The sequence below is a fragment of the Mercurialis annua genome, linkage group LG8, assembly GCF_937616625.2.
Source record: "Mercurialis annua linkage group LG8, ddMerAnnu1.2, whole genome shotgun sequence".
NCBI classification, from domain to species: Eukaryota; Viridiplantae; Streptophyta; class Magnoliopsida; order Malpighiales; family Euphorbiaceae; genus Mercurialis; species Mercurialis annua.
This window is the reverse complement of record NC_065577.1, coordinates 25,479,194-25,494,300: the sequence shown is the minus strand read 5'-3', so window position 1 is coordinate 25,494,300 and position 15,107 is coordinate 25,479,194. Positions and strand designations below refer to the sequence as shown.

Genomic DNA, 15,107 nt, shown 5'->3' with positions numbered 1-15,107 from the left:
TTAATAGATTGCTATAAAATATTATTTTTTATGTTAAAATTGTAGCACGGGATTGATATCATCAACTTTGAGTGATAATTATATTAGCTAAAATTATAAAATTATAATTATATGACCCGTTTTTTAATTATTAAATATAATATTCGAAGCTATAAATAGATTATTATAAATATTTTTATTTAAATTAAAATTATAGCGCTGGATTTCAACAACTTTACAACTTGCATTGAACATTATCATTCATATTTTCAAGTTAAGCTACACAATTTACCATTCATAATGCAAATTACATATGTTCCTTCTAATATTCTCTAAAAACAAAATAAAATAACTCAAAAATATCAATTAATTACCATACAACCACCAATTAACATCTACAGTTCATCTCAACACCCTATAGCCTATGATCTTAGTCTGATCTGTAATTTTTTTTGTGAATTCCTTACTGTCATCAGGAGAAAAAGGTGAAGAAGCTTTATCTTGCTCTTGCTGCATCTCCTGTACCAACTGAAATAATTACACATTACATGCGTCCTATTAATATTGCTCCAAGACTTGTTTCAGAAGGTAGTATAATTAAAATTGATTACTCGAATACAAATAAATTATAAATTAAATTCGCACCTCATTGGCCTGTAGCACCACTACGGCCCTTATTAGCTTTGCATGTATTGCCATTATCAGTTTTTATTAAATTAATTTGTTCGAAGCTTGTTCATATGCAAGAGTATTTGTTCGAAGATTGTGCTCATAAGCAAGTCTACGTACATGCTTTGCATATAGCCGATAAGACAACAGCCAAAAAACATGAAGAGATGTTATGAGAAAGCTTAACATAGTAACATACCATCCACAAGATTTCCTCCTAATGCCAACAAAATACATGGAATCATGGCCTCCCTACAATTACAAACAATGAAAATAAAGATTACAACTAAAAAATTGACTAAGCCAAATTAATTAAGCATATGTTCCGTAATCTGTAAAAGTATAATAAACATACCCAAGGATGTTGCAGCTATCAGTAAAAAAAGTAAAGTGGAGCGTCAGTTGTAAATATCAATTGCTTAAAAAATGGTGTTGCACCAAAGAACATGGCTAGCATCTGCAATCAAAAATAATATGTGATAAATGCATTGACCTTGTCAATAAAATATCCAGACCGTATCTAATATAACCCCTGCATAAAACTGTTAATATGCTAGATCATTTCGTAAATATTTTAATTATTAAAGACTAATATCGTAATTTTGCCTGTCCCCCCCCCCCTCCACACTTATAGAATGGTTATAGATAGATATAGATGAAATACATTAACAGTTGATCTCATGTATTTAAGAGTTTTTATTTATATGAAATACATTAACAGTTGATCATATGTACTTTTGTTGTTGCAAACTTCGGCAATTAGACTTTTTTGCTATAATAATTATAGTTCTATTTAACAACAACTCACAACTTTAACTTGAGATTAAACTCTCAAGTCTAATCTGTTTTTATTAGATTGACATTTATTAGATTTGAATTTCTAACAACTTTGTTTATTTTTAAATAATAAAAATAAGTAAACTTGCACTATTTGTACGTTTTTCTATATATCTTTATAGCATAATTTTTTTTATCTTTTAAACTAATCTTCACATCGACGTGCCCTAAAAATTACTGTCTATTAAAAATAAATAAAACATTTAAATAGAATTATTATTTAGAGAAGATACAAACATTCATAATATACACAAATGGACACTCGCAAATATTTATTTATTTATTTACAAACAAATGGACGAAACTATTTGACCAACTACATAATTGGTCTAGTGGGAGTTCTTATATAGACGTCATATTAGTGTTTTTATTGCTATGAAAAACATAATATATTCAACCCCAAGGCGTAGATGAGTTGGTAAGGCACTCTTCTAGCTTAAGTGAGGTCGCGGGTTCGAACCGTACTCATGTATGCAGCCGTTTAAAACTTGGGGCCAGAGCTTTGCCTCCCGCAAGGGACCTACCCGGCTCGAATGGGGATTAGTCTGAATGTGGAAGGCTTAAAGGTGCCGTCTCATAGTTGGGACCCGTTCAGGACACCTCATGTACCCTGTACCAAAAAAAAAAAACATAATATATTCAAATTCCATTAAAACTCTAACCTGTAATTTTTATTCGTAGTGATTATTTTTATCTTTTTGAGTGAAGCTTTTAGTAATCCCTATTTAAGTTAAACCCTGTCACGATCAAAATTTATGTATCGCGACCGGCGCTAAGGAATGGGAGTGATTTCTCTGAAACCCGTAGCAAGCCTAAAAATCTTTGTAAATTTTTCGCATTTTGCAACCTCGTTGCAGAAATACTTTAACACCTTTATCAAAAACGCGATCGCAATTCAAGATCATATATCACATATGATCTGTTTTCAGAAAGTATCGTTAAAATCTTTTATCGTATGATGAAAACACATTTCTGAAAACTGGGTTCGTAAAACCCCGATTGTGTTTAAAGAAACCAGAGCACAAACATCAATCTTAGTTGACGCACCTGCTCTGTTTCTAATATAATCCTAAAATGCTAAACACATAAAACCAGTGTATCACTTAAACACCTGGTCCTAGCATTTTAGAAAACACACAGCTTTTCAATCATATACATATACAGTTCTTCAAATCAGAGTATATCAAAATAAGTTTGAACTACTGTAAATAAAAAGACAGACTTCCCAGTACCCAACTACTTGCAGCTCTAGAGGTATGGCTGACATTGACTTCCAGAATTATTATGGAAATCCGACCTCATACTTGATTACCTGAAAGGTAAACATTGGGGAGGGTCAGAAATATAAATATTTCTGAGTGAGTCTGCAATTTTACAATTGAATATTCAAATCGCAAATTGTATATGTAAAATATTACCAATTAGTCGATCCGGATGAAACCCTACAAGGTCACCTCCTTATAAGGCAGATCCTTAAGAAGCGATGGGATTACGGTGTAGAATATTGTTTGGGTCTCAACCTACACAACATGGGCCTTAGACCGTGAACTGAATCACTGCCGTCTAAGCCGGGTGTCTGGACCGTAACCGTGAAACTGCCATCACAGTATTGCCTATGACCGTAACAGTTACTGCCATCTCAGACTGTTAATTCAGGGTCGTTAGCACTTCCAACGCCCAATGACATTAACTGACCTCTATGTCAGACACAGGCTCGTATTGAGAAACACTACTGGTGATCACACTGTCCTATTGACAACCAATAGGAAGCTTGTTCCAATGGATCTTTCATGGTTACTTATACTAGTGCGATTTGTTATTTAAAACAGTTTAAATATAAATATTCAAAAGTAAAAACCACAAAGTAAAACTCACAGAACCGATGTCCCCCAAAACGTATGCTCTTCGTAACCCACTAGTCAAACACCCTGATGTTCTGACTTGGCAGATTGACTCTCGTCGCATCTAGTTAGAATTCAAATGTCAAAATATAATTAGACTTCGAATTCTTAACTTTAGTCCTATCGTATAAACGATAGACTTTAACAATTGTCTTCTATAAACGACTCTTTCATTATATCTAACTTATTATCTCTTTTTCTATTTATCGATTAAATTGATCGATAAATTAATTAAAACGTCGTAACGTTTTAATAAACCAATTACTTTTTATTTTATTTATCCTTTTCTTTTAATAGGTTAAAATAACCTATAACTTAATTAAAACGTCATAACATTTTAATAATTCGAATATCTTTTTTTTATAACGTTTAAATCTTTTAAACGTATTAGTCCATTTTTTTTCATAATCCACGTAAATCTTTTTCGGATCGATTAGAACAAATTGGATTAAATCGAACCAATTGAATCGAACCAATTAAATAGTCAAATCTAACTGTTATCCTTTGACTATTAAACTTAGTCTTTCCAAATTTTTTTTTTAATATTCGAAACCTCAAAATATTATTTTTAATATTTTGAATACTCCAATTTGATCTCGTGGCATATTCTAATTACTTAAAATTACGGGGTATTATATTCTCCCCTCCTTATGAAAATTCGTCCTCGAATTTAAAATATAAAGCCACATACTTAAATGACTTCATATAAACCTTTTATACATCAATTCTTATATTTTACATAAGCTTAATTTCAGATATAGATAGGCTCTGAGCTCTATCCTTATAGCAGTCGTGTACGAAGCATGAAATACTTACCACGACACTAGCTCATCGGTTGCATGTTCATGCAATATACTTATATGTCATGATTCATCATGACTTGGAGTTAACACTCCATATTTCTTTATAACCTAGGTTATACTCTTTATCGTATTCCTGTAAACCTCTCAGTTACGCTTCCTCTTTGGATCAGTGTCCTTCGTCTGTCAACTATAAGTGTAAATCCTTACACTGTTAAATCGGATGTATGTACATGATTTGTATCTTTGTCAAATCATGTCTTATATCGTCTCTTTTTCCTTCACTTCTCTTAACACAGAGGAGATCAATTGCTTTGATCTCATAATGCTTTCTAATAGCATTACTTTATGAGTTCTCTAACTTTATTGTATTTTATACACTTAAGGTGTGTATATTCTTACTATTGAGTTTACCCCTTTAAGTAGCTTGTTACTTATGGGTAATAAACGGTACTACTGTCTATTTATTGATCTAAAACTTTTTACAAGTTTTAGTTGTCCGTAGACTTCACCTTTATCGTTTTAACTCTCATCAACTTGTTGTTATTTGCAAAGTTTTGAGAGTATGGAACATATGATCTTCATCATACTGTTCACAATCACTTATATCGAATCAAAATTTTCTCGATACCAAGATATTTTGACTACAAATCCTTTAACATCTTTTCTCCTTTCCATTCTAGTTTTGGCAATAGTTGCCAAATCAATATAGTCACTGGCATTCCACTTTGACTTACTAGTCCTATAGACACTTTACTACCCCAATATTATCTCTTCTTGGTACTAAGACAAAACACTTTATAGTGACACTCACACTATACATGTCTGGTTCACACAATCTATCGTCATGTTTCAGTATTTCATCAACAATACTGAAATTGCAAACTTTTCTTTGCGTATCAATACTCATTATGTACTCTAATTGAGTATTTCTAATTTATACTCTCTCTGAATTAATCAATTCATATTGGTCTCATACTTGGTTGAGCCAATAGAATTTCAAGGTCTAAGACCTTACGTCTAATACCTGATCACACTTGACAATTCAAGGTATGAATGTCTTGTTTAACAATCACTAGCACAGTAGTGTACTATGCATATAATTTCTGTAAACCTCCACACTTCCACTGCGCTACTTTGATATACAACTCACTAACCTATCTCTTTACAGTTAGATCATAGAATCTCTATATAACATTCTTCTTATATCATAATCTTTTGGTTTTACTTACCAAGCATCTTTTCCTGTCTAAAAATCAATATGCAATGACTTTTAGTTCGTAGGTAATGTACACATTATCCTACAGGTAGTGTCTCTCAACTTCTATCACAATATCTCTTATCTCGTAATTAATCCGCACTTTATATCACACTATTAGTGTCTTTTGACTTTCAGTGCGACTATAACTATTGTCAATTCCTAATCATGCATTGACAATTTACCTCGTGCTTTCTCAGTCATCGAGGAACATAATCTATATCTTGATCATGTTATATCATAACATATCTCTTTTAACATCTTATGCATAGTGCTAATGCTTGCTCTATAGCCAATCATTCCTTGTAAATCTCCAAAATCTATCACGTTGATCTATCTAATCAACCTTCACATTTTCTTGACTAAATTCCCTTGCCAATGCAAAGATTATTGAAAAATCTTACAAGCGATGTTCGCAATCCTTAGCGAAACTCAAGAAAAACTACTACTTTCTTCAACCATATGGGTTGCTTCCACTTATTAATCACTTGAATCTTTCTTAAATCAACAAGATATCATCTAAGATTTCTAGTGTTTCCAAATTGTCACTTATATTTGGAAATCTTAACTTAATTCTGACGTTTTCTCAGAATTTACAACGCTGGTCGCACACATTGTGCGTCTCCTTTCTTTATTAGTTACACAGACTCATTATCCATTAACACCACTTCCAGAAAAAATCTAGGAGTAGCTTAACTCCTTGTTCTTATATATCTCATAAGAATAGTTGAAGTGTTCACTCACTTCATATCCATATTAGAACTAGTAGTACTCATACTATGTTCTACAAATCCACTTAACGGATTTAACTTACGCTATCCTCACGATAGGTTATATCTTAACTTCTTTTATGTCCATATATTGCAAACGTGCGATATGTTTTTCTATTATATTTCTCTATCTCTTTTGTGCAATACTCATTTGCACATGTATAGTTGTGTCTACTGTTGACACTTTCACCATCAATGTACCTTATCTCAATCTCAATTGAGCCTAAATTAGTGACTTTACTTACATCATAGTTCGGTAAAGTCAAATTAACAATCATACATATCGATAAAACATTTCCATGTTACTCACAATATCGAAACATATCAGTCACAACTTATGTTCTCTCTTCTTATTATGCATTTATAGCTTATATAATTCTTTAATATAAGCTCTTAGAATCTGTAGTTCTTTTCTATGTACATCCTTTTTCCGTTTAATAAGCGATTTACCCTACACTCGTACGCTTATTTCATCGTAACTTGTTTCAGTACGACGTTACTTTCTATATCACTTCCTTATCTCCTCATATATCTTTACTATCTGATGTGTCCCTTCACGGGTCTACAGTCTTTTTCATTTCTTTATCGCGGAACTCTTTTCCATATATATCTACTTTCATCATACTATTTATCTCAAACTATGGCTTACTCAGAATCTTTTATTCATTCTGATACATAACTTTCAGACCATACATTTTTGGTCTGATAATTGATAAGTATTATCTCTTATTTTTCTATCTATAGCCTTCTCGCTCATAGCTAAGAGTCATTCTCAATGCTCTATAGCCACTACTATATTTAATTAACTGACTATCAACTTCTCGCTCCGTTTTCAAAACATTTATATTAAAAATAAAACATTTGTTTCACATTTTTCCACTTTTGGTCGGCCATACTTTACACATTTATGGCCCGACATTCAAAATACATGTACTCTACATGTATATTCTGTCACCAGCCAGCCAAGACGTCACAGTTGCTAGGCTCGGTTATCAGAATTTTCATAATTTGAAACCACTGTTTTTCAACAGTCTTCAAATTCATTACATATATATGGAGCTTACATTGATAATCCTAAGTTAATTAAACTCAATATTTCATAATTTCACCACTTGCATTTTTTTGCTTACTGCCAATATTCACGCAAGTTTCTCATCAATACTTTCAAAAATATCCATCGGATAACTTTCCGTTTTACGATCGCAGCGGTTAACTTCTAGGCAACCAAACCATCTTAGGAATATCATATTTCAAAATTAAACTGATCCAACGGTTCAATTAAAAGTTATCAGGGTTTTTACTACACCCTGTCAATTTTTAGACATCATCTGAAACTCACTTCATCAATACACTATCTTTATCTACTACTCCTTGATTCGTGCGTCTTCCACTTATCTTGAGTCTTTCTAAACTCAAGTTATACTAATCGCTAGTGAAAAATCCTGTATCTCTAACGTCTTAATCACTGCTTGATTAGTAATTTTATCTCTCATTTCTTACTCCTAGTGTCTCAAGGTACAATGCCCTAGACATCTTGTTTAAGGATATACTTATCCTTAGCTCGTCGTAACTCGGATATATATATCTATCCGACACAAGTTGTAATTCGTTTAACTACAACTAGTTTAGTGCTTTCATGTCCATAACTTTTATTCTCCAACTTCCATTCTCATATGCTTATGTTGCCCCCCTCGAGAATCGCTTACTACTTGATCTCGAGTATTTACTTTTGTTACAGAGTTCTGGTCTAGGTATACTTACAAGAAAAACAAATCTGTTTGAAATATTTCAATCATCTTTGGGCCCTTTCAAAACAATTTGTTCAAAAACTAACTTTTTAAAACATCTGCATAATTGTACATAGGGTGATGACGTCTCATGTCTAGGCACAATTATGCTTTTAAAATCATTTAAATGAATAACTATAACAGGTTATATCATTTGGTTTTGTAAGTTTCCTCCTGACCCTAAACTCTATAACCAGTAAGATTTCTCCACAACTACTCCATTTCTCTGAATTCGTACTTCTTTTGTCAATCGTCTCCTTGTACTACTATCGAATGATTTCGACAGTGTCTTCATGTTATTTCCATGCTTGATATTCAAGCATCGTTATCGCGTCGTCTAGACAGCACACACGCGTATATCGCAGTCTTATATCCCCAAATGGGAAGGCTGAGAACCTATGAAACATAAGAATATATGTAGGATACCTGACTCGAATCCTATGTGCTGCAGTAGTTCCTATGAGTACCTATGACATCTAACCCATATTTTATTTCCATGTATGTCACGAACCAAATTCATGGATCGCGACCGGCGCTAGGGAATGGGAGTGGTTGCTCCGAAACCCGTAGCAAGCCTAAAAACCTTTGTAATTTTTTCGCGTTTTAAAACATAAAAAGGTTTGCAACCTCGTTGCAGAAATACTTTAACACCTTTATCAAAAACGCGATTGCAATTCAAAATCATATATCACATATGATCTGTTTTCAGAAAGTATCGTTAAAACCTTTTCTCGTATAATGACAACACATTTCTGAAAACTGGGTTCGTAAAACCCCGATTGTGTTTAAAGAAACCAGAGCACAAACATCAATCTTAGTTGACGCACCTGCTCTGTTTCTAATACAATCCTAAAATGCTAAACACATGAAACCAGTGTATTACTTAAACACCTGGTCCTAACATTTTAGAAAATACACAGCTTTTCAATCATATACATATACAGTTCTTCAAATCAGAGTATATCAAAATAAGTTTGAACTACTGTAAATAAAAAGACAGACTTCCCAGTACCCGACTACTTGCAGCTCTAGAGGTATGGCTGACATTGACTTCCAGAATTATTATGGAAATCCGACCTCATACTTGATTACCTGAAAGGTAAACATTGGGGAGGGTCAGAAATATAAATATTTCTGAGTGAGTCTGTAATTTTACAATTGAATATTCAAATCGCAAATACATAAAACATTTGTATATGTAAAATATTACCAATTAGTCGATCCGGATGAAACCCTACAAGGTCACCTCCTTATAAGGAAGATCCTTAAGAAGCGATGGGATTACGGTGTAGACTATTGTTTGGGTCTCAACCTACATAACCTGGGCCTTAGACCGTGAACTGAATCACTACCGTCTAAGCCGGGTGTCTGGACCGTAACCGTGAAACTGCCATCACAGTATTGCCTGTGACCGTAACAGTTACTGCCATTTCAGACTGTTAAGTCAGGGTCGTTAGCACTTCCAACGCCCAATGACATTAACTGACCTCTATGTCAGACACAGGCTCGTATTGAGAAACACTACTAGTGATCACACAGTCCTATTGACAACCAATAGGAAGCTTGTTCCAATGGATCTTTGGTTACTTATACTAGTGCGATTTGTTATTTAAAACAGTTTAAATATAAATATTCAAAAGTAAAAACCACAAAGTAAAACTCACAGAACCAATGTCCCCCAAAACGTATGCTCTTCGTAACCCACTAGTCAAACACCCTGGTGTTCTGACTTGGCAGATTGACTCTCGTCGCATCTAGTTAGAATTCAAATGTCAAAATATAATTAGACTTCGAATTCCTAACTTTAGTCCTATCGTATAAACGATAGATTTTAACAATTGTCGTTTATAAACGACTCTTTCATTATATCTAACTCTATTAAATATAACTTATTATCTCTTTTTCTATTTATCGATTAAATTGATCGATAAATTAATTAAAACGTCGTAACGTTTTAATAAACCAATTATTTTTTATTTTATTTCTCCTTTTCTTTTATTAGGTTAAAATAACCTATAACTTAATTAAAACGTCATAACGTTTTAATAATTCGAATATCTTTATTTTTTATAACGTTTAAATCTTTTAAACGTATTAGTCCATTTCTTTCATAATCCACGTAAATCCTTTTCGGATCGGTTAAAACGAACTGGATTAAATCGAACCAATTGAATCGAACTAACTAAATCGAACCCATTTAATTAAACCAAATTGAACCGAACCCATTTAGGTTAAATGTCAAAAAATGTCCATTACAACAGACTGTGCGTTCGCACAGCCGTTGGTTGTGCGTTCGCACACCCTTTTGGTTGTGCGTTCGCACAACCACGCACAACCTTTTAGGTTGTGTTTGCGCACAACCACGGAGATCGCGTCCCCGTGCTATTCCGACCTGCTTCAACTCAAATTTCAATTCGAACATCAATATAACACTTAATTCAATCCATTTCTGCAATTTAAATTTTAAACCGATACGAATTCGATCGATTCGATACGGTTAACGTTATATATCAAGATTATAAACCGCTTAAAACTCGAATATAATCCAAAATATATCGTATTAAACATCTAATACGAGTATAATACCTCGATTACTTGAGTAATCGTCGAAGAATCGGAGTTAGGATCGAGAAACGGGCGAACGGAATCGAACCGCAACGAAATCTAATATTCCGTTGCTCTAGAGAGCATAAGCAGCTCTCATTCTTCATATGAAATGAAGAAATGAGGCTCTGAACTCATTTGAAATACAAATGGGTTACACATATACATATTGGTTAAAATACAGTTTCGTACTAGCTCAATCATGTATTTTAACTCTGATTTTAATTATTCGTCTGTAGTCCAAACGGAGACTAATTCTAAATTCCGTCAAACTTTACCAAAAAATCCAATAAAATATAAAACGAATAAAAATATAATTTTTATTCGAATCCGACTTATATTTTATTTTTAATAAATCCCGGAAGATTTATTAGGTCCAAATCAGTCCCGCTTGATTAAAATTATTACGTCCAAATTACATGAAAATTTGACGGTAGCTTCGTCAAATCATTTCGCAAGTACTAACACCAAAATTATTCGCTTGGGACTTATAAATTATTTTATTTTAATTTGTACTAACTAATAATATTTAATTATTTTAAATTGGAAAGTAATTAAATTAAAAGTTTAAGGATGAAACCAACCCTTTTTGCTTTACGTTGGCATCACTCCACCGCCTCACTCACTTTCTCTTATCCTCTTTTTTTTTATGAGTGTTTATCCCACACAACGGATGTGCCACGTCATTTTTACAACAAGCCAATAATCATTTGTGATAGAGAATCTTTATTTATTGCTTATTTTTTATCATTAAATATTTGCACATGGCTAACGTCTCATTGGTTTGTTGCACGGATGACGTGACGCAACCGTTGTATTGTATAATTATTCTTTTTTTATTATTTATTTAATATATATATATATATATATATAACTTATTTTTTTTAATTATTCGTCGCGACTTCCGAGTTTCGACATTTTAATTTCGGGATTTTATCCGAAATAATAAACTCTCCAATTAGAATGATATATTGATATATTAATTATCAATATATTTTCATCTACGACGTTCAGTCGTATTTTCTATTATATTATTTCGTTAATATCCATTTATTAAAATTTTAATTACCGATTAAAATTTTAAATTTATATATTACGATACTCTTTTACGGATACGTATAAATTAAATTTACGTTTAAATTTAGTTTGCGTATTCCGAATTTATTAAATCACTTCCCGTTATTTAATAATCTTAAATAGTCAAATCTAACTGTTATCCTTTGACTATTAAACTTAGTCTTTCCAATTTTTTTTTTAATATTCAAAACCTCAAAATATTATTTTTAATATTTTGAATACTCCAATTTGATCTCGTGGCATACTCTAATTACTTAAAATTACGGGGTATTACAAACCCTTAGTTAGTTACTCTGTAATTATTAATTTATATTGGCTCTAATATCGTAATTTTGTCTGTCCCCCCTTTACAATTATAGAATAGTTATAGATAATAATAACTAGTTTCGCATTACGTGTTATGCACGTGACTCGTAACTCGTAACATAACTCGTCAATGAACATATTAGTAAATTTATTATAATTATATCAATTTTTTATTTATAATTAATATTAAATTAGTTAAAAAAATTTGTAAAAATAAATATAATATATTCCGTTGTTAAATTTTTTTCCATACTGAATTTATTCTTCTTTTGATTTTATAATAATCATAATTAAATAATTAACTTAATTTTATTAATAATATCTTTAAAAATAATAAGATAGAAATTTAAATAATAATATATTGACTAAATACAGTATTTTAATTTTGTAGTTTAATCAAACTAAAAGATAGGTATTCCTAATAATTTGGAGATAATTTATTTATTTTTTACATACTAAAAACTAAATTGGAGATAATTTAACTACCTATTCTAATTAGGACTTTAATTACAATAGTGATTAATTAAATAACTAATTAGTTAATGACTATAAAACCTCTATTTAGTAGTAAACCGAAAAGGATTATTCAGTAAATTTACCTGTCCCCCTCATCTGTGCTTTTATATATAGCATAGATAGGCTTAATTACTTAAAAACCACCCACCTTGAACTTTTTTTTTCGTTTCTACCCTGACCTAGGAAAAAATTCATTTATACCCTGACGTATGTGTTTATGTTTCACCTCTACCCTGAAGCACTAAATTAACCTTTTTTCATTTAGAAAAAAATTTAAAATAGTCCTTCATTTAGAAAAAAAAATCATTTATAATTAAATTCTAATTAGCTTAGGTTAAAAATGAAGAACCATTTTAAACTTTTTTCTTAATGAAAAGAGGTTAATTTAGTGCTTCGGGGTAGAGATGAAACATAAATACATACGTCATGGTCTAAATGAATTTTTTCCTACGTCAGGGTATAAACGAAAAAAATATTCAAGGTGAGTGGTTTTTAAGTAATTAAGCCTTATAGATATAGATATAGATATAGATAATACTAGTTTTTCGCCACGTGCTACGCACGTGAGCGAAATTCATATGACCCGTTAAATATTTATAGTAATTAAAGTATTAGATGAAGTAATTTAGTTGTTTTTTTAGTTGATATTAATTATTTTTCACTGTCATGGTTTTTTTATAAAACATTTAAATAAACATGTATTATTGCCTATTAATTTTAATATTATTTTGGGTTAATTCATAAAAAATCACGATCTTTAGACGAATTTTCATTTTAATCACGACTTTTAAAAGTTGCCATATAAAAGTCACTACCTTTTTTTTTTTTTCAAATCTATCACCAAATCAATTTTTGGTCTATTTGTGATGACGTGGCCACCATAATCTGGCAGATTTGAAAAAAAATGAAAGGTAAAATTCACCGAAAAAATAGTCGGTGATAGATTTGAAAAAAAATGAAAGGTCATGGTTTTATATGGCAATTTTTAAAAGTTGTGATTAAAATGAAAATTCGTGTAAAGGTCGTGACTTTTTATGGAATTAACTCATTAACTTAATGGTATTGATTCATGTTTTCAGAAAAACAAAATTGTTCATCTTTTATATTAGTAAATAATATACAAACCATATTATTAGTAATACATGTTAATTTTTGTTTTATTTTTAAAATGTAATTGATAATTTAATGAAACATTATAATATTATTACTAACTATTTATATCATTTGCAATTGAATATTTGTGAATTTCAATTAATATACGATAACCACATTACATTTAGTTTAATTTAATTTTAAACCAAATATAAGCAATTGTAAGAATAAATTAAAATAATTCCAAATAAACCAAGTTAAATTAGAAAAATAGTAATTCTCAAACAAGCCAAAATAAATGAATTAAATTAATTATATTTGTCTAAAAGATTTGTATTGTATTAATAAATTCATACATATCTACACATATATGTCTTTGTGTTTTTTTTAAGAATATATATTTTTAGATTATAGAATGTCAAACACAAAATTAATTTTTTTATTAAATGTATATAGGTAAGGATGGCATTGATAAAAACTCCTCGATATTACATGTAAATAGAGAAAAATGTATTTAAAGTAGATGTACATATAATGTTTTTTAAAAAAAATGTATGTAAATTAGATGTACATATAAACGTTGTTTTAGGTTTAACTGTATAATATATGATGGTTCAATTATTCATGTATATAAATTTAATTTTGAATGTTATTATTATTATTTAGCAGGAAAAACTGAAGTAAGCAGACGATCTATAAGATAATAATTATATTGTGTTTTTTTTTATATGAAGTCATTATTATTATTGAAATATAATTATATCAATTATTTAATATTTGGAAACTGTAAAACTATATTATGCATTCTAATTAGATGATATATAAATAGTTAGAATATATGGCGTGCTTACATTACCTTAAAATTTCACGTTTTTGGATATTGTTATAGAAGTCTCGTATGTATGAATATAAATTTAAAAACGGTGTTGTAATTCCTAAAATTAGATGAAAATTGTACCATGTTTATAGATAAGAAAATATAGTAATTATGTTTGGAATAATTATTAATGTGATATCATAAACATAAAAAATATTAGCATGATGTCTTACTTGGGTATTACTTCGACGGTAGGATGTAATCTGTTAATCAATCAATATTACTACCTTTTGATAAAAAAGATGTATAAAAAAACTCTTTAAATAAATAACTTTTAACATTATTAAACTATTTGAAACATTACAAATATTCAAATATAGTAAATACTAAATATTAAAAAAATCAGACTCTTAAATTTAAATTTCATAATTTTAATTTTTTGATATTATTTTTTAAATATATATTTTATGTCAAAAGTCATACATTAGTTGTGCCATGTCATATTTACAACAAGCCAATAAACATTGCGATAGGAAATCTTTCAAATATTATTTAATTTTTTTATTATTAATTTTTCCACATAACTAACGCATCATTGGTTTGTTGCACGAATGACACGGCGCAACGGTTGCGTACAATAATTTTTCTGTAAGTTATACACGTTGGATGAAGTTTCATTTTCCACCGTTGGATC

General features: G+C 30.4%; 1 long non-coding RNA gene across 1 annotated transcript; it reads right to left on the bottom strand.

Moving 5' to 3' along the window:
• Positions 1 to 300: 300 nt before the first annotated feature.
• LOC126659539 (uncharacterized) lies at positions 301 to 1,157 on the bottom strand. The gene is made up of 3 exons (XR_007634999.2): positions 1,004 to 1,157; positions 848 to 900; positions 301 to 507 (listed from the first exon to the last, which is right to left on the bottom strand). It is a non-coding gene; the product is annotated as an uncharacterized LOC126659539 (long non-coding RNA).
• Positions 1,158 to 15,107: the final 13,950 nt, after the last annotated feature.